Consider the following 25633-nt stretch of genomic DNA (forward strand, 5'->3'; position numbering starts at 1 on the left):
GCAAACACACTGACAGACCCACAGGTTTGAAACCTGGCTGGTGTGATAGTGTGTAGTGTGTGTAACTGCATGTTGATGCTTTAAGAAAAATGGATTTTGCATTAGTGCCCTCGTTTCCTTTTCATTCGTTCCTTCTTCTTGTCCCCTCTTTCTCTCCCCTCCCATTATTCTCATTCTGCACTGGAGGGCCGTCAGGAAGCCCTGAATGCATTATGCTGTCTGCTCCATTGTTTGTGCTGTTTCCCTGTGCCTCTGCTGCACTCCCTCCCAATATTTGTTTTCATTAATCACAGTGGGGGCCTGCTGCAGCGGGTGTCTTGATGGCTTTTTTGGTTGTCTTTTGTTCCGCCGCACAGCTTTTGACGCTAGCTTTCAATGTATTTGTTGTGTGTGCTTGTGTTTATGTTGGCACGTGTGTAGATATGTGAATGTATTGTATGTCATCATGCACATGCAAAGGGGGAGATGGGTAAGAATAGAATATCCCCTTCCCTTTGAGCTAGGCTTAATTCTTGCTGCAATAGAATCACTGTTATTCAGAGGCACTGCTTTGTGATTTTATATTGATGATTTTCACAAACCACATAAAGGTGACAAACACAACGAGTAATGAATTGGGTTGCCATCCTTTATGATGCTTCACCATAACTTCAATAAACTCCAAATAAACCCCCCTGTATTCCCAACCTTCAATTATTCTACAGCATCTTTAGTTTGACTGAATCTGTTTGTGTTGCTGTTGGGTGAATAAATACACGACCCCCAGAGGAAATATGAAACATATAATTTCCCCCCCCCTCCCATTGCCTGTTGCTTGTATTCCTATATACCTTGTTTTTCTTCTAATCTTATCACCCCTCCAGCACAGCTACTTTAGTTGCAAGGCGGTCCATTTCAGCCTCTAGCAACAGGTGCACACAGTTCTTTCCCTGAGTGTATGTATGGATTTAGCCCGCATTAGAATTTTCATCAGCTCCACAGGATCAATCCCCATTAAATATCAAATAGGGCTCCTAGATTCCTCACTTTGCAGGCTTCTCTGCAGCCACACAACATTGTGTGATCCAAAAATTCTCTGCTCTGTTTCCTCACCGCAAGCTTGCCTGCTTCGTATGACTTTTTTCTTGATTTCCTTCTGTGTGCTCTTGCCAGGATCTTCTGAGCTATGCTACAGTGATGTATAATTAGGACACAGCTCTGTAGGCATCCATAGTGGGGTGCTGAGACTCAGCTGCTATAGGCAGTCTAATCTGCGTGATAAGCATATCAAAGTATAGAATTCATTGCTGAAGCAGCAAAGTCTTTGTTTGTAGGTCCAGTCCAGTTCAGTCATGGGTGTCGAAGGCATTTACAAATCATATTTTAACGTGGCATCTGTTCAGAGAAGGGCACCTTTTTTCATTTCAGAGGAATAATTCAAGTGTTTTCAAATATTTACAATGTCTTATCAATCCATGTCAATTTTAGACTTAAAATAATGTACAGATGTAAGCCATGCCCATTTCCGATTAAACCACGCCCCGTTGTGTCTGACAAATGATTCATGCAACGACCGACGATGGACACGACATCACAATAGACACCTGTAACATGTAAGTAAATTGAACAAGAAAAATGTCAGATTATGTAATTCTGGGCAGTATTAGTAATAGTATTACTGACTGTTAGAACTGCATATACTTTTCATTAATATTTTGATCTGAAACAGGCATTGTGTCTTTAATTGGCTATAAGCCATGCCAGAGGATTTGCTCTTGTGCTCCCTTCTGCACACACTCAATGTGGTTGTATGAAGTAGTGGTCATTTGTAAGTCCCTCTGATCCCCCTGATTAAAGAAATCCCCCCAAGCCTTTAGAAAGCACAGTGTGAGATTGGCAGAGAGATGCAGCAGGTTTAGTCATTTGTGTATGTTGTTTTATGACTCAGTGGATTGACCTTTGACTTCACACTCCCTGCCCCTTGTCCTCCCCATCCCTCTCTTGGCACTTCCTCAATACCAAGCTTCCCTCTTCAAAGCTACGAAGAAGTAATAAATTATAAATCCCCCTGGATTCATTAGCTGGTCCCGCTTCATAGGACAGAACCTCAATTACATCAATAAACGATTTGAGAATTTGTAAACGTCTATCAATTATTGATGTGATGCCACTGCCAAAGTCATACCTGTCATCAAATAGTAATACAGCACAGTTAAACCTAGGTTTTTGAACGCCTCTCTATTAGTTGATTCGGTTTTTGACAAAAATCTTGATGCGGTATATCCTTGGTACGTTGATAGCATTGCTTGTTTATTTAGCAATGTTGGATCACACACACACTAACAAAATTAGTCAAGCCACACCGTGTCTGAAACAATGCCCAAAAATTTACTGCATCAAAAAATTTTTCTCTTAATGATGTGTTCTATTATCAGACATCTTATATTGTTTCATAATGTTTTAAAGGTGAAGGGGCATCACTTTCACTTTGAGCATGTTTGTGGCTTTTTCTGTGTTGGTTTGAGCCCACCTCCTTTCCCAAAATAAACACACTATCTGTACCCACTGTTGTCTTCCTTTTCATTTCCTCTCTGATGTGGTTATTCAGTCAGAACCACTACATCCAAAAATAAGACACTGTTTTCCCATTTGCAGAATTTTTATTGAGGAGAATGGCTATTCTGGGAACAACCCCGGCCCTCTACGAGCATATGTGGGATATTATGGATTTCGAGAAGCACAAGTGAAAAGTTGCAGACAAAAGAGCAGGGATGACAATATACAGTACGTACATGACTTTTTTTTTGTATGGGGATAAGCAGCATAGAAATAAAATGAATGGATGGTATACCTGTAACTATACTGCACTTTTCTTTCCTTCTTATTTTCCCAAGGAGTTCTTAGTAATGGGAAGACATGGAAAACCTTTGATAAACCTTATTTGTTATTCAACAAATACAACAACTGTCAGGAAGGCAAGGGCTAAACATGAGAACAAACATCCAACATAACATAAAAGAATCAAAGGCTTCCAGCATCATGCCATCGTTGAATTGCTCCTGTACTATACTGAATATAGTTGCCCTTAAAATGCACTATTGCTCGTGCTTTTTGTCATTCAGTCTTTGTATTTCATTTATGCAGAAATCCATAGTGTTGTAAAATTAAGTTGATAGCATAACTGCTGCAGGGAAGCCAACTTTGAAGTGCTGCCACCCGGGTATTGGTACATTGATCTAGTGGTTAAAAACACATTCTCAGGGAAAGATGGAAAGACAGATCTGGGCGAGCAGCACGCCCACATCGCCCTCACATGGGACTTCATCAAATTAAACAACAGCTATGATGTGTTTCTCCTCAAGACTGTGCCCTAGCTGACAAACAGCCATATTCTCTCCAATGCACCCATCACATTTTATACTGTATACTACTCTTGTGGATCAGATTTATAACAAAATGCATGAAATGCACGATTAGTAACAAAAGTGGTCAATTACATTGAAACATACTGAACAAATATTTTGTTCACTTAAACACACAATCATGCTTTGTTCTGTTGTGATTGGTTCTGAAGGAATAATTAGTCAAACATTTTTGCTCACATAGTTCTGCATGCTAAATAGTATAGTGTATTATAAGATACAATTGTAAATGGTCATGCTACAAGTCACACACACACGCACTGCAGACGCAGCTTTTAGTTATTCTTTTATGTACATACTGTTTCGTGGTGAAGGTCTATTCAGTGGCATTGTAGTTGTGATGTTTAGCTTATGCTAAAGCATTAGTTCTGTTGCTGCTTGTGGCCCCCTGCTGCAAGGCCTTTGAAGGTCTCCGAGAAAGATTCGTGAGGACTCTTTTAGACTTTGGATCATTGTCACCTCACATCCTTCACCCCTCTCCTTTCTTGTGGGTTGTATTTCCCACATGATTAGCATCCCTTCACCCCTTTTTACGTGTTGCCCCAGCAGCGCTCTGGATTTTAGCAATGCTCATCCCTAAGGTAAACAGCACACGGGCGCCCAGATGCTCCCACACAAGAGCCTATCTATCAATGTGAGTAACGTTCTTTGGGCAAACAGCAGATTAGGGTGATTCCTGTCATGTCTGCACATCTGCTAGGGACAAATCATTGCTAACCTCATATGAATATGTGTCTTAATTAATCTTCACACATGCTTTGAGATTAGGTGGGGTGATTATGTTGGATAAGTACAGTGTGTGCATGGTATTCCTTTTTTTCTTGACAAAACTGATCCTGTGCACATTGCACATGCTTTCACAGTTAATTTTTGACATGCTTTTATGAAATACGATGAGAGACAGTCAACCAAGGACAAAAAGAATGAATTATTCCTCACAATGTAAAATGACGGAAAAAGAATATCCATCTGATGATGTTGTGTGGGTTGTCAGTGGCCGGAGCAAGTCAAGTATCTCTAACCTGACCTCTAACCTGTAGTACACTCTGCATCCTCCTGTAGTAGTTAGTAGTAGTACTCTGAAACAAACAGGACCAAGTCCACTTTAAATTCACTTTAAATTCTACATTTATATACAGTAATTCCTCATTTATCGCTGTTAATTAGTTCCATACCCAACTGTATTTGTATTTTAGTTAATTTAGCCATTTTAATGCTTGAAAATGCTGAATTGAAAATTTGGGACAAATAAATCTGTACAGTTTGTTTAATCTTTCCCTTACATCTCACCTACTGACTTTGAGGGCGACATTTTGGCCTCCTCTTGCAGCGCCCTTATTCACTTCCTCTCCTGTGCCTCACACTGACCTGCCTGATTAACATTTTCCACACAAATGTGTGTTGTTCCAACACAGAGTGACAAGTGTGCTCTCACTTTTGTAATGTGCAGTTGATAAGTCAGTTTCAGTATTTTCTTTTCTCCGTCAGAATGGTCATCACAATTGCTGTTTGTTAAAACAGCAGAGAGACCAGTGGGGTACGAAGCTGTGAAGTGACCTTATCACACCATGCATCCTGCATTGTGCATTGGCATACAGGCCATTCAGAACACTTTGACATGTGCCCTGCTATGATCTGTGTATACAATCCACTGAGCGTTGAAGTCACCAGGCGATGGCACCACAGATGGGGAGAGTCAACAAGTCGCACTGTTCCAGATAAAAGCTGTTTGTTTGGTCCGGCACAGTTCCTCTCGATTCATTTACTCTCAGCTTTCTTCAGAACAGTTTCTGACTCACTGATGAACACAAAAGATTTTTTGATCTCACCGGGATTTCAGGTCATGAACACAAAGTAGCACGCTTGTACGTATTTTCAATTCTGCTCTTAGCCTTAATCACACTCCCTCCCGCTCTATCCTGCTCCCTCGTTCACTGATTTTTATCCTTTGCTGTGCCCCACGCTGACCTCCCTGATTAACATTTTCGACACAAATGTGTGTTGTTCCAACACACAGAGTGGCAAGTGCTTGAGATGTAATTAGAATTAAGGATATTGATCACACAGGGCCAGGCGGTATAAATAATAGCTTGCATGAATAAGTGAAAGCGATAGGTGAGCTCCTGGTGATTTATGTACAGGCTGCCATGGTCCGCAGTATAAATCAGCCATGTTCTTATTGAGTTATGTGGCACCATAGTTGCAACAGAATAATGGCGAGCTTTGGAGATTTGGATATCTGGATTTTAACTCACAACCATTTCATTCAACCACAAGCCTTTCAAAATGCATTTTGAGATGATTTTTGGGGTCTAAACCTGACATTTCAACTTGTGAGGATTTTCAGTGATGGTTGTGTTTCAAGCTTTTTTTTTTAAGTGGTCGTCCAGTGAATTTCACAAATTGTAAAATCTATGGACAATTTGGAGTCGCAAATTAGCTTAGCATGTTTTTGGAATGTGAGAGGAAAGTGGAGTACAGGGGAGAAAACCTAAGCATGCATGGGGAAAACATGCAAACTCCACACAGAGATGCTGGGAATGCATGCTACCCACTCGGTCACCGTGCAGCTGAAAGACCATCTTAAAACTTAAAATGTGTTCTAAAACATTTTTTCAGTTGTGTACATCAATGTACATATACAACACATACATATACATTGTATACATATACAAGTCACAGTATAATGAAAAGCTTTTATACACTATAGGAAATTACAATCACAATACTGACTGTTTTTAATTAAAGTGATACTCTAATTATGATCCCTCTAAAGACAACATTTTTGATGTGAACAAAACAAACCAGTAGAGGGAGCAATACTGAACATGCTGTAGGTTTAAAAGGACGTTCAAGTACTGTCTTTACAGTTGGCAGGCACATACTGTAGTGAGAGCAGCCCTTACATTGAGGATATTAAGCACTGTCTGTTTGCTGTGCAGACAGATGGGTATCGGCACTCCGCTACAATGTTGCTTTCATCAGCAGGGAGAGGCAGATCTCCTCTGACCCGATCACGTATGGATAGAAGAGCAAACATCACTTCAAATATCTCAAGGAATCACACGGGGAAGACGAGCATTAGGGTTCCTGTGTGTGTAAGTACTTGTGATATTGTCTCTTATATGAAGCACTTGCTGTGTTCAAAACAAACAGCAGTAGAGGGCAGCTTAGGTCAGCATGGCACACTTCCATTTCCTGCTTGCGCACACACACACACCAAATAACAGTAGGAGGAGGAGAAATTGATGTAGAGTTGGAAATAACAGCAAATATGGTTAGGAAACTGTCTCTACTCCTGAAAAGCCCCCCACATAGGATAGAAATTGCATCAGATGCAAAGAACAAATTCCTGCACTTTGCACCTTGGATGTATTGATACATGATCATGGCCATGATGGAAGCATTAGTCCCGACCACTGAAATTATGTACATTCATTTGTCATTGTACGGGTCAGTGAGCTTCTCTTTCAAACTCTGCTATCAGTACAAAGAAACTGCTCATGTCAGGCAGCAAAGGTCATAATAGCGGCATTTAAAGATCTTGTGTTCTTATGCTCATTATGTTCAAGGTTTAAAAGATCAGTTTATAATATGCAGTTCTATATGACGGTGACGATGAAAATACTCATTAGTGTTACAGTGGTAAAAATCAGAATCATATGATAACTGAATATTTTTTCCCATACGAAATAATATAGTATGCAGGCAAGTTGACTAGTTTGTGTAGTTGTGAGTTTGCCTTACAATACACAATATGGGTGTATGAGCCAAGTGATAATGGTGTGATAAGTGTGAGAGAGTGTAATTGCGACAAGTCAGAATTTTGTGTGCAAAACAGAATCACACCAAAACAAAAATAAAAAACAAAATAGATGCACCCTCACTACATCATGGTTTGAATGTACAGTATATAAAATATGAATTATAGTAATTAATAAATCACTGTGATTGCTTGGCAACCAGTCCGGTGAGACAAGCACTTATGGTCTGTCGAATATAAGACAAAAAATATCAGGGTAATGTTGACTGGGAGTCATATTATGTCGGCTTTTTGGCAGAAATGCAGTTGGTCATTTCTGGTCATGAGGGGTGGTGACAAAAAGTGGTGTTTTGCTTGTCTGCATGGCAACGACAAGGCAGTGTTGTTCGATTTCCTGACAGTTTTAGGACACCCAGGAAGCAGTTTGCTGTGTGGATGATAGGCTTAAACAATAAAATGACATTTCAACCTGAAAATGTTCCAGTCTGGACAAACTCTTTCACTTGTATGTTTGCAACATGTTTTTAAGGCAACCACATAACCACAAGCTCTACTTCATATCTCTGTAGTTTGTTTACAAATACCCATTTATAATAAAATTATCATCACAACAACATCATATTTCCCTCTTAATCCACCTCTCAAATGCATCTTCCTCGTGCTGTCAAGGTGACAGCTTTCAAAAAATGGACATGCCAAATTACAGTACATTAAATTCAACAAATTAATCATGATTTTAAGTGACAACAGGGTGATGTAATAAAAGAAGAGTGGCAAACAAAGCTTCCATCTCCCCACTTCCAAATTAATAGTGACTGACAACTACACCCCCATGCTTAATTAATTGGCGGGAAAAAAAACACAATATAGGACATTACAGCCATCTTGATACTAGAAAACAAAGAAGAGTTTGGCTTGTGCGATATGAAATTCATTGTCTGTAAAATGTAACACGTGTCATGATCCATTCTCCCCATGCTATTTTCCTCCTGGTGAGTCTCTCCCTCTGTTTTGCCTGGCCAGCCAACCCCACACCCAGCTCCCTCAACACACACTCTGCACACCTGCAGCCAATGATTACCTGCCCTGCCTGCTCTACATAAGCCTCCCCCACTCAGTGCCTCTTGTCGGATCGTCTGCAAGCCTGCACGAAGCTCTGCTCTCTGTTTCAGCCCACAGCTCGACTCTGACTCCAGAACCTGACCTGCCCTGATCACGATCTCCGCCTGACCCCTGCCGGTACCTTTGCCTTGTCCTGACCACCTGCCACAACGACCTGACCTGCCCTGACCACGATCTCCGCCTGACCCCTGCCTGTGCCTCTGCTGAATAAAGACTCGTTCCTGACCTCTGCTGGAGCTTCAATAAACATCTTGAACTGTGACGCTCGTGTGGTCCTCGTTCTGTCTGACCCCTGACAGTACGATCCGAACCAACTTGGACCCAGCGCACAGTTCTCCCAGCAGAGGACCCGAAACACCCTCCGCTATGCAACGCCTGGAATCCACTGAGGGAGAGGTGAGCCGCATGGCTGCTGACATGTCCTCTTTGCTTCAGCTCAGCCAGCAACAACAGCAGCAGATTCAGCAACAACAACAGCAATTGGCTGAGATCGCTAATCTGCTCTCCAACCAGCCACCGCCCGCTGCACCTACCCCACATCAGTCTGATCCGAACATGTCTGATTCTGTTGCTCCATTCTTCACCACCACTACTCCAGAACCCAAGGTCGGCAGCCCTGAACGCTTTGATGGTGATCCTGCACAGGTTCGGGCATTCCTTACCAGCTGTCGACTACAGTTTGCTCTGCAACCTAGAACCTTCGCTACGGAGGGAGCGAGGGTGGGTTTTGCAATCACACATCTGACTGGCCGTGCACGACTCTGGGGAACGGCTGAATTTGAACGCCAGACAGCTGTGTGCTCTTCCTTCAACCTGTTCGCTGAGGAGATGCTGAAGGTCTTCGACTTGGGATCGTCTACAGATGAGGCATCACAGGCTCTGATGACGATCCGTCAAGGTCGAAGGTCAGTGGCAGACTACTCAATCAACTTCCGAACCCTGGCGAGACGCAGTTCTTGGAATATGGAGGCCTTGGTGGATGTCTTCCTCCATAGCCTGGCAGACTACTTGAAGGACGAGCTGGTTTCCCATGATCGACCTTCCACCCTGGATGAAGCAATCGCCCTAGCTGTCCGCATTGACCGCAGGATCCAGACCCGCCGTCAAGAGAGAGGGCGCCAGACTCTTCGTGATCGCCGATCTCTGACCACGCACTCAACCTCTGCGTCGGCTGATCACGTTAAACCCATGGAGATCGGTCGTGCTTCGCTCTCCCCCGAAGAGCGCCAGCATCGCTTCGACTTCAACCTGTGCCTGTACTGCGGAGGAGAAGGGCATCGTGTCGTCACTTGTCCAGTAAAAAGACGGGGCTCACCGGAAGTAGGAGGGGTCCGGCTGAGCCCAACAAACCTGCAATCCTCCAACTTCAGTAAACCTCTTTTCAAAGTTTCTCTTCACTCTCCCAATGTAACCAACACCCTGTCCGCTCTGATAGACTCTGGTGCTGAAGCCAACCTGATGGACACTGATTTAGCTTGCCAGTTGGGAGTTGAGAGTCGCCCCTTACCCAAACCCATTCCCGTCCGCGCTCTGAATGGCCATCTTCTGGGCACCATCACCAGTATCACCTCACCCATTTCCATGATGATCTCAGGCAACCACCGTGAGACAATCAGCTTCCACCTACTTCGCTCACCCAATCAACCTCTCATCCTAGGCTCCCCTTGGCTCCGCCTGCACAATCCTCACCTTGATTGGGTCTCTGGGACCATCAAGGAATGGGGTGGGAGATGCCATCAGACCTGTTTACACTCTGCCTCTCTGCACCGCAGCCCAGTCCCACCTGCTTCCGCTATTGATGTTTCCAACGTTCCTGAGTGCTATCGCGATCTACGCGAGGTATTTAACAAATCCAAAGCCATGTCCCTGCCACCACACCGTCCCTATGACTGTTCCATTGACCTCCTCCCAGGCACCACTCCACCCAAGGGCCGTCTGTATTCTTTGTCTGCTCCTGAACGAAAGGCTATGGACGATTACATTAGTAACTCCTTGTCTGCTGGTATCATTCGCCCCTCTTCCTCTCCAGCCGGTGCCGGATTCTTCTTCGTGGGGAAGAAAGATGGCTCACTTCGACCCTGCATCGATTACCGTGGACTGAATGACATCACAGTCAAGAACCGGTACCCCTTGCCTCTTTTGACCTCTGCTTTTGAGCTACTCCAGGGAGCCACCATCTTCACAAAATTGGATCTCAGGAACGCCTACCACCTTGTCCGAGTCCGAGAGGGGGATGAATGGAAGACGGCCTTCAACACCCCATCCGGCCACTATGAGTACCTGGTCATGCCATTTGGCCTCACCAACGCTCCAGCTGTGTTCCAGGCCCTGGTGAATGATGTGTTGCGAGACATGCTGAATAAGTTTGTTTTCGTTTACCTGGATGATATTTTGATTTTTTCCAAGAATATGTCCGAACACATCTGCCATGTCCAGCGGGTCCTCCGCCGCCTCCTGGAGAACTCCCTCTATGTCAAGGCGGAGAAATGCGAGTTTCACGTCAAGTCAGCAACCTTCCTGGGGTTCATCGTGGCAGATGGCAGTATCCAGATGGACCCAGCGAAGGTCTCGGCGGTGACAGACTGGCCTGTTCCGGAGAACAGAAAGAAGTTGCAGCAGTTTCTGGGGTTCGCCAACTTCTATCGGAGATTCATCCGGAACTACAGCACAGTCGCTGCTCCTTTGACTGCACTGACCAGTACCAAGCAGCCCTTCGCTTGGACCCCAGAGGCTAACAAGGCCTTTGCCACCCTGAAGAACCGGTTCACCTCAGCTCCCATCCTCCAGATGCCGGATGCTGACCGACAATTCGTCGTGGAGGTGGATGCGTCTGATGTAGGAGTCGGGGCTGTCCTCTCTCAACGGGCAGGGGAGGACAATAAATTACATCCTTGTGCGTTCTTTTCCCGTCGACTGTCCCCTGCAGAACGCAATTATGACATTGGCAACCGTGAACTGCTAGCGGTCAAGCTAGCCTTGGAGGAGTGGCGCCACTGGCTGGAGGGAACCACAGTCCCGTTCCTGGTATGGACCGATCATAAGAATCTTGAGTACATCCGCTCTGCTAAACGTCTGAACCCAAGGCAGTCCCGCTGGGCTTTATTCTTCACCCGTTTTAACTTCACTCTGTCATATCGTCCTGGTTCACGTAACACCAAACCAGATGCTCTTTCCCGCCAGTTCCAGATTGACGACACACATTCCACAGAGCCTGCCCCAATCCTGCCTGATCCCTGCATGGTAGCAGTCCTGACCTGGGGGGTGGAGGAACAGGTTCGACAGGCCCTCCGAGATCAGCCCGGCCCTAGTGCGTGCCCTGACGGCCTGCTCTTTGTTCCGGAGAATCTTCGATCCCAGGTCATACAATGGGGTCATGACTCCCGTTTTGCCTGCCACCCTGGCTCCGCTCGCACCAACCATCTCCTCGCTCAGCGCTTCTGGTGGCCTTCGATGAAGAGGGATGTCAAGGAATTTGTGCGAGCGTGTCCAACCTGCAACCAAAACAAGTCCACCAACCAGCCTCCTGCCGGACTACTCCAGCCTCTGCCTGTGCCCACTCGTCCCTGGTCCCATGTCTCTTTGGATTTTGTCACAGGCCTGCCTGCATCTAACGGTATGACAGTCATTCTTACAGTTGTTGACAGATTCAGTAAAATGGCACATTTCATTCCGCTACCTAAATTACCATCTGCCAAAGAGACTGCACAGTTGGTCATCGACCATGTGTTTCGCATTCATGGATTGCCAAGAGACGTTGTCTCAGACCGAGGGCCACAATTCACCTCCACTTTCTGGAAGGAGTTCTGCCATCTCCTAGGAGCTACTGTGAGCCTAACCTCTGGTTTCCACCCCCAATCTAACGGCCAATCTGAGAGAGCTAATCAGGAGCTAGGAAAAGCACTGAGGTGCATGGCCTCTCACAAACCTCAAGCCTGGACACAACAGTTGACATGGATCGAATATGCCCATAACTCCCTCATCTCTTCTGCTACTGGCATGTCACCCTTCATGTGTGTCTATGGCTACCAGCCACCTGTGTTTTCCAGTCAGGAAGAAGAGGCCACCTGTCCATCTGCCCAGGCCAATGCACGCAGATGCCGCCGAACCTGGTCCCGAGCCCGTGCTACACTCCTCAAGTCGGTCAGCAGCTATACCACCAGTGCCAACCGCAGGAGAGCCCCAGCACCAACATACCGGGTTGGCCAGAAGGTGTGGCTGATGGCCAAGGATCTGCCTCTTCGGGTGGAGTCGAAGAAGCTGGCTCCTCGCTACCTTGGTCCCTTCCCCATCCAAAGGGTCATCAGTCCATCTGCAGTCCGACTTAAACTTCCCCGATCCATGAAGGTACACCCAACTTTCAATGTTTCTAGAGTGAAACCTTTCCAGGAGAGTCCACTGGTCCGCCCGACACCTGCTCCCCCTCCTCCTCGTCTCATCAATGGAGATCCTGTCTACACCGTCCGGCGCTTGCTCCGCTCCAGACGATGGGGTCGAGGCATTCACTACCTCGTCGATTGGGAGGGCTACGGTCCAGAGGAGAGGAGCTGGGTGCCATCAAACAGGATCCTGGACCGAACTCTCATTAGAGAATTCCATCAGCAGCATCCTGACCAGCCTGCCGTTCGACGGGGCCGCCCACCTCGCCAGGCCACCCAGCCAAGACCACCTGAACCCAAATAGTCTGCAGCCGACTCTGACCTGTCAGAGGAATTCTAGCACACCACCAGCTTTGGGGACGTCAGGAGCCGTCCCTTGAGGGGGGGGTTCTGTCATGATCCATTCTCCCCATGCTATTTTCCTCCTGGTGAGTCTCTCCCTCTGTTTTGCCTGGCCAGCCAACCCCACACCCAGCTCCCTCAACACACACTCTGCACACCTGCAGCCAATGATTACCTGCCCTGCCTGCTCTACATAAGCCTCCCCCACTCAGTGCCTCTTGTCGGATCGTCTGCAAGCCTGCACGAAGCTCTGCTCTCTGTTTCAGCCCACAGCTCGACTCTGACTCCAGAACCTGACCTGCCCTGATCACGATCTCCGCCTGACCCCTGCCGGTACCTTTGCCTTGTCCTGACCACCTGCCACAACGACCTGACCTGCCCTGACCACGATCTCCGCCTGACCCCTGCCTGTGCCTCTGCTGAATAAAGACTCGTTCCTGACCTCTGCTGGAGCTTCAATAAACATCTTGAACTGTGACGCTCGTGTGGTCCTCGTTCTGTCTGACCCCTGACAACACGGGGGTGACTAGTTTTATGTGCCCAAGATATATGCAAATGTTTTTTTTTTAATATAGGCTTTTAAGTAGACACCTAACATGCGGTGACATTGAGTCCGTATTTTTAGCTAGGCTGTCATGTTCCTCTTAGTGACAGCTCCTAAAAGCTTCCTCATACAAAACCGTCTCATTTTGCACTCTAAAAGTCGAATCTTCTTAAAATGATGACTGTGCTATCATGTTACAGGATGAAAGCTGATGCGCTGCAAAGACAATCACTTCACGGTTGTGCTTTTTGATGTTTGATTTGTTCTTTTATTCCTGGCCGCTCTTTGGCCACAGTCAATAGTCAGTGGTCATTCTACAGCAACATCCGACCGGCGGATGTCAAGAGACTGTTTTATCTCATTAAAACCACACTTGGCAGTGAAAGGAACAGGACAGCAAGAAGGGAGAAAGAGGTCAGAACATTTTGAAAAACCACGCAGGAGAAACGGGACACTCTGAGGCACTTTGTCACATCAATTAGGAATTCTATCCGGGTAAAGGGATCGTGACCTGCAGGGCAGTGGACAGGATGGCCATTATTTATCTTCAGTGTTTGAGCGTGTGTGGTTGTTTTTTTTTGCGTGTTTGCACATGTGTGACAGATAGATAGTGACTGAAAGAGAACTCATCCTTTCAACCATTGACTTTTGCATCTCTGACCCCTGGGGAAAGCCAATTTTAGCCTGCAGTACTTTTAATTGCCTCACATTGCTCATTTCCTTTCCAGTGAGTGTGTGGAGGTAGTCGGTGTCCTCTTTTCTCTGGCTGTCTCTTGTTCTCACCATTCAGCCTCCAGTCAGTTAGGCAGGCGCTGGGGCCTTGAGGCTGACGGGGTTGGGGGGGACAAAGGGAGTGGGTGAAAAGCCACACGCCCGCTGCCTGATCACGGGGACTGATGCTGTGCCAGGTACTACAGAGACTGGCTCACTCGCCAACATCATAACACAACACAGCAACACACTTTAAACTTGGACCTTTTATATCGTTACCTTTTTTGTCTGTTCAAAGTCTTCACATTTGCTTGTTCGGCAGTTTTACCTCAAGGAGGTTATTTTCATGGCTGGTTGTTTGCAGGATCTTAAACTATTGAGTTAGTTATGCAGGATGCGGAGTTTTAAACGTTTTTAGAGACGTTCTTTAATTTCTCAATTTAAAATTCAGGCTATGTTCCAAGCCCCGCCTGTAGTCATGATTTGTGACCAAATGGATAGGAGTGTAAATACAAATGGCAAACATCTCCAGTTGAGTCAGGTCTGACGTTTCCCAAGCATGGACAGCCCGCTTCATATCACACCACAGATTTTCAATAATATTCAGGTCTGGGACTGAGATGGCCATTCCGGAACGTTGTACGTTGTGCTTTCTTGGTGATGTCAGCGCTTCTTTCACTGTTGCAGGAGTGCACAATTCAATAATAATATGCTTTCGACAGCCACATCACAGTGAGTATGTATTAATGAATTAATGTTTGACAAACCGTGCTAGCACAAGGGTGCAATGTGTGATCCACAATGTGGTGAGGGACTGTACATTCATATGCATCAGCAGTGCAGGCACATATGACAGAACATGCCCCAATAATCAAGGCTCAGAAATGCTTATTTTCTATGGTCAGATTTGTGCACTGACACACAGATAAGTAAGCAGCCTACAGTACATACCTTTTATCCTGGTACCCAGAGCGCTCGCAGTGCTGGGATTGGAACGTACTGATATAATGCGCCAGTCAGCTGTGGTTGTTTTTTTTAGTCTGGGATGTGTGTGTGTGTTACTTTAAATCTTTTTAAAACATTCACTCATGTGGATGGACTTTTTTCATACAAGAATATGTGTATCTCTGTTTGTGTCTGTTCATTCCTGCTTGAAATTTGTACTTTCAGATCGTCTTCGAGGCAGGCAGCATGTTCCGATTGCTGATTGGATGAGGAAGTAAAAGAGAGGCGGCAATGGCAGACGGAAATTGTTACAAACAAAATATAACCACATGCAGAAGTGGGCAACTAAAGGTGTCAAATTTGGCAGTGATTCAAATTAGGATTGTTCGGCCTTAATTGAGGTCTGTGCTCTACTGAGTGCCGTTCCATTGGTCCATCTGTCCCTTTCCCTATAAACACCCTGCCCTCGATTTGTGTATTGTTCTCCGACAGACGAGGTAGTGAGTTTCCTGCTGCGTGTGGCATTACCGCAGCACAATTTTGTGTATCACTTTTATGAGGAATCAGCATTTGTAAAATGATGAACGTGAATATACGCTGAAACTGTGAAGATCAGCACCCTTCCTCTGGCAACATGAGTCAGACACAAACCACACACACAACCACAAAAGTACTGTTTCGCAGACTTATGATGCATTTGTGTCTTGCAGGTGTCATCGGCTGCACAAGGATCTGACAGTCATCTATACCGAATCAAATCCTCTGAGCTGTGCGTAGGAAACAGCTTTATTTTTATTCTATGAATAAGATGACTTTCCCTTAGATCTGTTGCTCTCAGCTGCAGTCGTCTCTGTGTAAATCAATGCCTTGGTGGGCTAGAGAGGCAGCGGTTAGGCCTATATTTACTTTGTTTCCTAGCTAGCAGCATAAGCTATACTGAGAGGGTACAGGAATTCGATACACACCGCAGGACAGCTAAGGCTTTTTCACATGAAAGCGGCAGTTGTACTGACAGGGCTGGAGAAATGAGGGAATATTAGTCCAATCAAACATATGCAAAATATACAAAATATGCTCAACTCAATCCATGTAAGGACAACTGTAAGTAAAAAGGAGGCACATCATTAAAACATCACGATAGCAAGTATGAGTTTTAATCTACAGTAGTTTATTGATTCAGATAATGTGTGTTTTTCTGCTCGTCATTTACAGTCTCTGTTTCACTGAATACTGGATTAAGTCTGATGGCAATGAATTAAACATGCGGCCTGCAATGTAATTCTCTTCATTAGTTGAGAAATCACTAGTTGAATTTTGCATACCATGGTAATAACACTGCCTTTATCATATTAGGGTTGTGGATTTGAGGAAAAATAATCTGCATAAAATCCCCTAAAAACCTGCCAATCCATTATTCAATGACAAAATGAAATTATATTGGATGTTGCTGCAAAACTAAAAAACTGCAATGTCTACTTACTCAAGTGAGAAATTGAAGGACGTGCTTTTGCCTGTGCGCGTCTTTCTGGAGGTCTTGAGAAATTAAGGTTGGACCCAGTTAATAAGAGTGTCTGAAAGGGTCTGTTAGCATTGGCCACTACATCACTCCTTACCAGGAAGACATCTCCAGGGCTCCATGCAGTTGTGATGGAGTGTTGGACGGGGGGAAGACTGGAACAGAGAGCCAATGATGGAGAGGGGATCGGAAGCTGGGGGACAGATGTGATTCAGGCAGCAGAAGGGGACCAGGACACCAAGCACACATTTTGTCTTTTATTTCAACGCTTTAAAGCAAAACAGAAATAGGCAGCGTTTAATTGCCTCTCTTGCTTTGAATCTTTGAAATCATTTGTCATCAATGGCAGGTGCACCCTACTCAATTACCAAACATACACAGTACTTCAACCCTGAACGTAGTTAAGGGAAAGAAAAATCAAAACCTTAAGAAAAACTAAACCAAAATCTAAATAAAAAAGACCACAGCAATCCAAATTGAAGGCTTTTAGAATGAATTTATTATAATATATTATAATTAAATGTCTCTTGTGTTAATACAGAGGTAAAGCAGGTCACTAACAATATATATAAAACAGCCATTGGATATAGAGTATTGACTATTAGGGTACTATTCCGTGACGTGTTTTTTTGTTGTTGTTGGTCTTCTGAGCTCTAATGAGTGCAATTGTAGTTTGTTACTGCTTTTAAAAAATGACATATTCATTGATACCGGGCCTCGTCGATGATTGATGAAGTCTATTGGTCTTTCTTGAACCCGCTTCAATCATTGCGGCACTTCATTTGTTTGAGGCCTTGTTTCTGTTCTGTGGACATGAAGATGGAGAATTAAACTGAGAACAAATACTGTCTGACAGGCAACAAGAGTGCCCAATGAAAAATGACAGCAATAGAATAGACAAGAAGCTCTGCAGGCATATTTGTCCAGGGATAATACATACTGTAGCTTTGTATGGACAGGTATAAAGACAGAGAATTAGATGAGGGTGTGTGTCCTTAAGCCTGGTTTATCCTCCTGCGCCTAGGAGCCAGTGTACATGACCCTGGCTCGCTTCTACCCCTCCAAACCCACCTTCCAGAAATGTAAGTTTCGATCACAGTGTTGCGGAAAGTAAGGGCAGTAACTGGTCATCTTTTAGCAGTGGTGGAGTGTTTTTGATTAGTGTTGAAAATTTATGGCAGAATTTTGCCTTGCTTTGCATCCAACGTGGCACACATCCTTTTATTAATACACTGTGTGAGTCCAGCTGTGTTCCTAATGTATTTCTTTTAGCGCAAAATGTCAGCCTATTAGCTTGCTCATACATGAAATGGAAGTCTGTGCCGTCGCCAGTATATGATGTGCGGTAGACTGTATTTTTTGCAAACCAACACAGTAGCGGCACTTTTAAAAATATTTTATCACAGCTGCAAAAAGGCCCAAAATGGAGCCAGAGAAAGTTGCAAGTTCCAGTATTTGATGAAAAAAGGTGAGAAACACTCTTCAATTAAAAGTCATCGTAAATCACAACTTTGTTGATCTCCCTGCCCGTTCATGTCGACTGCACACAAAGATACAACTTTTATTCCTCATATTAGAGTTAAAATAAAAAATCAAAAGCTCGCTAGCGACAAAGGAAGCTAAAAAACTAATAGTTTTAGGATTAATCGCTGAGTTGCCTAAGCAAACACCGCCCCATATCAGGAGAATTGACAAACCCTGACAAAGAGCTATTAAAGGATCACAATGACTTCGGAGGGTACGGCATTGTTACTCAAAAGCATAATCCATTCTTAAGGCAACAATGGAGGTGGAAATAGAAGCTGCTCTGGTTTATAATTTACTATTTATTAATGTCTCAATCAAATTTACCATATCCTGTCACTTCCACACCTTCCAAAAACATCTCTTAATATGCAGCTGGTGGTGATGGATAATATGATTTGACTGACCTATGAGCTACTAAATGCCAATATATGTCAAGAGACATGAATCTGACCCACTTGCACACATCTGAGAAACAAACTGCCAACCTACTCCACCTTGGTGCCCCCTTCAATATGTTCTCATTTTAGATAATGAAAGAAATCTGGAGGGGGGAGCTCGAGCAGAGATCACTGATCCACTCTAAGTGAAAACCTATACTCAAGTTAATGTGAATACCCTCAGGGGAGGAGGACAATTCATTAACCACATTACCCAGATAAGAGTTGAACTCCACTATATGAGCGCAATTCAGTGTGGGCATCCACAAGGGTGCAGGCGATATGTGATGAGCATTTTTTTCCTGCACTGCCGCATCTGTTCTAGACTGCGTTGTGGGTGTCGGTAGCCCTTAATTTACATTTTCTGTCCACTAGAGGCAGTATTGAATCAAAGGTATTGTTTGGAGCCAGGGTGACGCAGGGATACAGCATGAAAAAGCAACACTGAGGCATAGAATGGCTTCAAGATGCACTCAGTTAAAGTGGGGACGGGTGCTGGTGTGTGATGATCAATGTTTTTCCGTGCTGGAAGAATAAAACCTCCAATGAGGAGAGCTGATGCAGAATGTGGCCTCATCCTCATCCTACCCTAAAGCTGCTATTTTAAGGTTGTTACAGCTTTTCCTGTGAACCTTGCATATTCAAAGTATCAGGGCAATTTTTCAATGCACCAAAAAGGTTTAGTTTAAAATGCATTTCTTTTACTTCCTGGCTGTGTTGACAAAGCCACTTCCTTCTCCTTTGAAGATCTCATGCAACCGACCTCACAACTTTGAAACAAGGAACCATAATTCAAAATGCTGTTTGATCCTGCTTGGAACTCTGAAGCACAATGGAGTGGCATTTTGAAAAGAAAGACACACAGAGACCTGGTGCAATTCAACAGAGATTTTGAGCTGCTTGAGTTTTAACAATATCCAGCGTACATGTATATTCATTTGGACTTGTGTGCAGATGCAACGCCCTTGAGGAGGTTGATTTCATCACAAATATTCCTTTGAAATGCAGAAATTATTTGGAGTTTTGCAATGTTCTTCACGGAGGTAGTTGTGTTGGGAGTCACCTGCAGCGCTGAAGCCATGTTACTAGTTTTTGGGAAAAATTAAGGTTGTGGTCTACATTAATTATTGCTCGTTATTTCAGTCACCAACCTTATATATATATTCAGACTCAATTGAGATTAATTGAGTCTCATCCAAGAGGTCACAAAAACCCCATAACAACATCCGAAGAACTGCAAGCCTCATTGCATCACTGCTCTTCTATTGAGATGCTGCAGCATTGAAAAGGCAGTTCATGCTAGTAAACTCTCAAATGGGGCTGGATTACAACAATTCTGCAAAGAGAAGTGGACCGAAATTCCTCCACAGTGCTGTAAGAGACTAATTTCAAAGTTATGGCAAACGCTTGATTGCAGTCGTTGCTGAAACCAGTTATTAGGTTGAGGGGGCAATCACTTTTACCACATAGGGCCCTGTAGGTTTGGATTTTTTTTCTCTCCCTTTAATAATAAAAAAGTTTCATTTAATGATCAAAAACATGTAAGTGTGGCAAACAATAATAACTCAGAAAGGGGGCAAACATGCCTATTCAGTATCTTATTCTTCAGTGTTGAAGAAACATTGTATTTACTACTGTATTTCAACAAAAAATGCCCCTCCTTTTCAGTCATGAATAATAGAGTCTTGTAGACAAAAAGACAGGATACATGCGCTCTCAAGGAATAGAAAAAACAAAAGGGTAATACTGTACTGGAACAAAGATGACAAAAAGATTAATGAACTGCTCTCTGTTTTTACTGTTTTTTTTACTTGTTCTGCCATTTTATCTCATAATTTTAAACTCAGAAACCTTAGCAGCAACACACAAGGTTAATAAATAACATAATAAAGGCTATCAGTGTATTAAGCTTAGATGTCATACTTTGCACTGCCGACCAGTAAAAGTAAGCAGTAGCCTTGCTGCAGATGATACAAATGTCCTGTAGCAATGTAGGTAGCAACAGTACCAGCACTTTGGCACACCAATTTTGTCTTTAAATTTTAAGCTTACTCACAGACCATGGCCTTTTTATGGGCTTGTAGATGGCTTAGCAACACCTCAATCTCCTGTGGGTCTTCCCCTTCCGTGCCAAATGACCCCGTTGCCCTTTCTCCCATGTCCAGTGGGTTTCTCATGTCTGGCTTCTGAACCTACACCGCTCTTCTTATTGAAGAGCACTGGCCGATATCCACCCTTATCACCCAGCCCCCCACCCACACTCACTTTGTTTGTTCCTGTCCTTTCACCTTACTGGAGCCCTACAGATACTTTTCTTTCCCTCCCATACTCACTGACAACGTAAGAATGAAAGGAACAAGGCATAACATGCACAATGAATCTCTCACCAGCTGGTGCCACCACTGTGCTTAACGCTACTGATTACTGATTCTTTAGTTTGTTTTCCATGGTGCACCCTTTTGTGGCCATCGCAAAACTTCTTATTCAAATTAAACAAATATTTGTTGCTCTCCAGTATTCAAGGACCTAAATTCCAAAATATGGCATACTGTGCTGTTAGAAAGGCAAACTGGTGCTCTGCCCTTGGACAGAGAGCTTGCAGGAACAGCTGATCACACAAAGGCGTACTGTATAGTCCAAAACCAATACAAAGGATTATGAGACGAGTTTATAAATGTAGTCTCCTTTCCTTGAGTCAGCAGTATTACATAAGTAACACTGGTCATCTACGCGGTCCAGCCCTGCACATGCCAGGTTTGACCCGGTGACCACACATCCGCAGCTGGTTTAGTAAAGCAGCACTAGCCAATAAGCTACAAGCCCTGGGCTGTCTACTCATTGGCCAGCACAGCTCTTAAGGTGTCAGGAAGTCATATTTTTGTGGGCTGTTTATGCTTCTGATTTTAAGCAAAATACCCCCCCACCCCACCCAGAGCGCTTTACTCCATCAATTCAACTCCTCTTAATCCTTGTTCCTCTTCTTTCCAAACACCCCTTCTCTCTGACTTCTACTCATCCGCTCTTAATTGCTTGAAGGTCACTGACAATAATGTGACAACTTATTAGAAACCCCATCTGATGCCGTTGATTTTATACCCCACTTTGCCATGCGTTTGGTTTCCAGGCAATTACTGAGCATGCTATTTATTAATTTCACGGTTCATAGACCATCACACGCTATAAATAGTGAAGGATGATAGCTCAGTCATTCACAGTGTTGGCGGTTCTTATCGATTTTGAGTGAGGGGCTCATGTGGGATGAAGCTTTCGTTTTTTCTGGCCTTTATATTGAAGATTGGAAACATGATGCATTTGCATTAGCCCAGAGGAACCTTTTTTGTAATTCTGTGCTAAATGCTAACAGTTGTGATTGTAATTACACAGGAAAAAAAGAGCAATCTGCCCTTTATATTTACACAGGAATCCATTTATCCCCAAAGAGAGTTGACCTAATACAAGTGTTATACAGCACTAACAGTACAAGTGTCCGGACCAATTATCTGTTGTTTCTCTGAAGCAAAACAGTCCACAGTTCAGCATGCTGCCCCTTCCAAAATACTCTCTCAGTGCCAATGTAATGTGTCTCTGTGCTGTGGGAGCCATTTAACCTGACAGGGTAAGAGTCTGGAAACAATCCAATAAATTAGGCAGGGACTGGACCTCAGCCAATAAGTTTGACACAGTCACTGCTTTCTATAGAAGTAGAACAGTACGTTCCAGTTCAGATGTGTCATATAATAGGACTGTTTTCTGTTTTACACAGAAGCATCATCAGGTCGAATTCAATAGCCATGGTGAATTAGTGGAACTTTGGAGAGATGGGATTTTTTTTACCGCAGAGGATCTGGATATGCATCTTCTCCTAGCCTTCTCTTTTCAAGTGTCACTACACATGACTGACTCGCTCTCATCTTCAGCTCTCATCTGCCTGAAGGTGCGAAAAAGGTATGGGAACATGCACTAGAATTTGACCTTTAAATTCGACAGAATAAATGTTGACTCTGGCTGTCACTGTGGTCTTGTTATCGTCTCTGAAGCGCAACACACAAACCACAAATGTATTGCCCTGCTGGATGGGTTTAGAGCGTAAAATATGTGAAGCTTATTTTCTTACAGGCAGTGCAGGAACTTTACCAACAGGGCCAAGAAAATATAAAATTCAGTTTCAGCATCATTTTTCGCATGTCCCCTCTGAACAATATCAAGCCCCAATTTTAATACCCGGGCTGTGTGACTCAAAGCTTTGAACACTTAGTGTGTTGACAGCGTGTTGGGAAACGTGTGCTTCAAAATCCAACTTTAATGGCTTTTTTATAAGGCTATATATCAGAGTCCTGCTTGTGGACATGAGTGTGAGCTTTTCTGTGTGTTTTTAACACACCGCTTCAGCTGCCGGAGGCTCGCCTGATTGAGAAGACGGCTCCTTTTACGGTCCGGAGCGCTGTGAACTTTACGAGAGTGGTCCCTCCGTCCTGTGGCCCCCATCTAAAATAACGTGTTTGTTTATCTCTGGAGAGAATTTATTCTGAGGATTCATTGGTTGGCACCTCTGCAACGGCTGAGGGAATTCGATTTTCCTTTTATTTATTCCCTTCATTTTTTCCTCCTGTGTAAGAGGAGTCTCCTGTGTGATACCACAGAAAAACACATTTTTTATTCCTTTCCATGGCGATTAGAGTGGATGGAACATGAAAGATAGAAGAGAGGGGACATAATGGAGTTATTCATTTTAATCTTGTGCCTGCTGTTGTATTTTCTCTCAAAATAGACTTTTAGATGAAATAAATGTGTCAATGTGGCAATCCACTGGAGTGTCAAATCATTTGAATGCCAAAACATTGCATGCGTTTTATTTTTATGTTTTGGTGGACCACTTGTTTGCACTTTCAAGAATATGTTGATGTATTTTCATGCATCACAAATACACAACTGCTAACAACCCCTGTTTAGCACTGCATTGGAATAGCTCTAAATCATGTGGATGTTTAGGTTTTCAGATGGATGCGGCATGTCAATTGCGTTATGAATGTAAAAATAATGCTTGTGTCCAGCGCAGTGCATGGCATCTATGCTGAGTCCCTTCAGGGAAGATAATGATGCTGCAAAAACAGCTCACAAATATAAATGACAGAATAAATAATAGGACTACATTAGATGCCTACTTTTCAAGGGGGTTCATCTCTGGGACCAGCAGCAAATGGCACTCATTAATCCTTTCTAGAAGGTCCGACTCCAACCGAAACATACAAACGTATAACAGAATACATTTTTTCCATAAGAAACCATGTCAATCCGATGAATCTGTTCCACAAAGCCAAACATGTTAAAGCATTTTATCGTTTACAGTTACAGTTTGCAATACACAAAACAATTCAAAATATATTTAAATGATGAATGAAGGGGATAAACATTTACTGTATGGTTTACCTTAATTGAAGACGTGATTGTTGACATACATGTCTGCATTGGAGAAGGCTGCTTTAAATTTCATTGTAACTCTGTGTAGTGACAATAAACGGCATTTTACTATTCTATGTTTTCGTGCAAGACAAGCGCATGACACTAACTGCCATTTTCTTACCCCTCCTGCAGTTTTTCACGCTTCCGATGTGCGGTCAGCCTGAAATGTGACCGCTTGACATCGTGTGTCACATGGACAGCCTTGAAGGCACAGGAAGCAAACTCTAGCCTGACACTCTCCTCCAGGAGCACAGGGTCACATGGAGTCAACATGTTAGTCACATGGAGCATGTATGTTTCTTGCTGTGGGTCATCTCCCTCAGGACCCACAGCAACCCTCAGAATTATACCAAGAGGAAGAACCGAGAGGCCTCATTTTGGTCTGGAATGGAAATTTACAGTAATCCCTCGTTTGTTTGTTAATTGGTTCCGTCCCCGACCTCAATAGATGATTTGCCACAAAGTGGAATTCATGATTAATAAATTGAATATTTTCATAGATGGAGCTTAGAATGCCTGTTTATGACCTTCTAAAAATAGTTTTTAACAGTAGAGCCCTCTAGACATTAAATAACACCCCACAGTCAAACATAATGTGGGTCGATCGCATGCCAGTAATAAAAAGACTGCCATCTTGACTACGACGATTGTCACTTGATTGATACACAGGATAGTCAATCTAACATTAATCTGCCATACATAGACGTACACTCTGACAATGCTGCTAACGAGTTAGCTACCAATTTATTTATTCTGAACTCAAGAATAGATTTGAAAATGAGTGGGGGAGAAGCCTAAAGTATGAATAACTAATTTACCACTTCCACACAGAATGGGAGGATAACTTTTTTTTCACTCCATGGCTGACTTCATGAATTAATGTCAAGAAATGCCTCATCAGTGTAACTCCTACTGGACAGCATACGACATATGACTTTCAATATTTTTGACTAATGACAACCACAAAACACCCCTCATTAGTTATGTCGTTAATTTTTGAAAATAGATAGAGCAAGAGACCAATGTTCGAAATGCAATGCAATGTAATGTAATTGGATTTACATGATTACATGTATTCAATTAGAGCACCTTTTGATTAAAGTCGGACCTTCTGCCCTCACTTTATGTTAAAAACAAGCATTTTTTTGTGGGACCACATAAATGAAAAATGAAGCAGCAAAGTTACTGAAGCACAAAATATAGGTCACTCCAAAACATTTCAGGCTTGACTGTACAGCTTGCTCTTTATACTTATAGATAGAAACTATAGCTTTATGGTGAATCTCCACCCGCTTCCTGTTACGACCTGGTACTTGCATGTATTCCTATACATGGTTCTGTCTTCTACATTGGGTTATTTAGTCATATTGTTATTTTCTGGCTCCTTTGTGTGTTTGTGCTACATAGCATTACAACCCTAGCCCTCTTTGTGAGCAGACTTACTGCCATTAAAGACTATTTATCCAAGCCAGATAACCATGTCTTTGCA

General features: G+C 43.6%; 1 long non-coding RNA gene across 2 annotated transcripts; it reads left to right on the forward strand.

The window, feature by feature from the left end:
• Positions 1 to 6281: 6281 nt before the first annotated feature.
• LOC144894621 (uncharacterized) lies at positions 6282 to 24865 on the forward strand. Of its 2 annotated transcripts, XR_013625263.1 has the most exons (4): positions 6282 to 6499; positions 15915 to 15973; positions 22448 to 22629; positions 24277 to 24865. It is a non-coding gene; the product is annotated as an uncharacterized LOC144894621 (long non-coding RNA). The 2 variants fall into 2 exon arrangements; XR_013625262.1 differs by lacking the exon at positions 22448 to 22629.
• Positions 24866 to 25633: the final 768 nt, after the last annotated feature.

Source organism: Doryrhamphus excisus, linkage group LG22 (genome assembly GCF_037039965.1).
Source record: "Doryrhamphus excisus strain RoL-2023G ecotype Guam linkage group LG22, RoL_Dexc_Guam_v1.1, whole genome shotgun sequence".
NCBI lineage: Eukaryota > Metazoa > Chordata > Actinopteri > Syngnathiformes > Syngnathidae > Doryrhamphus > Doryrhamphus excisus.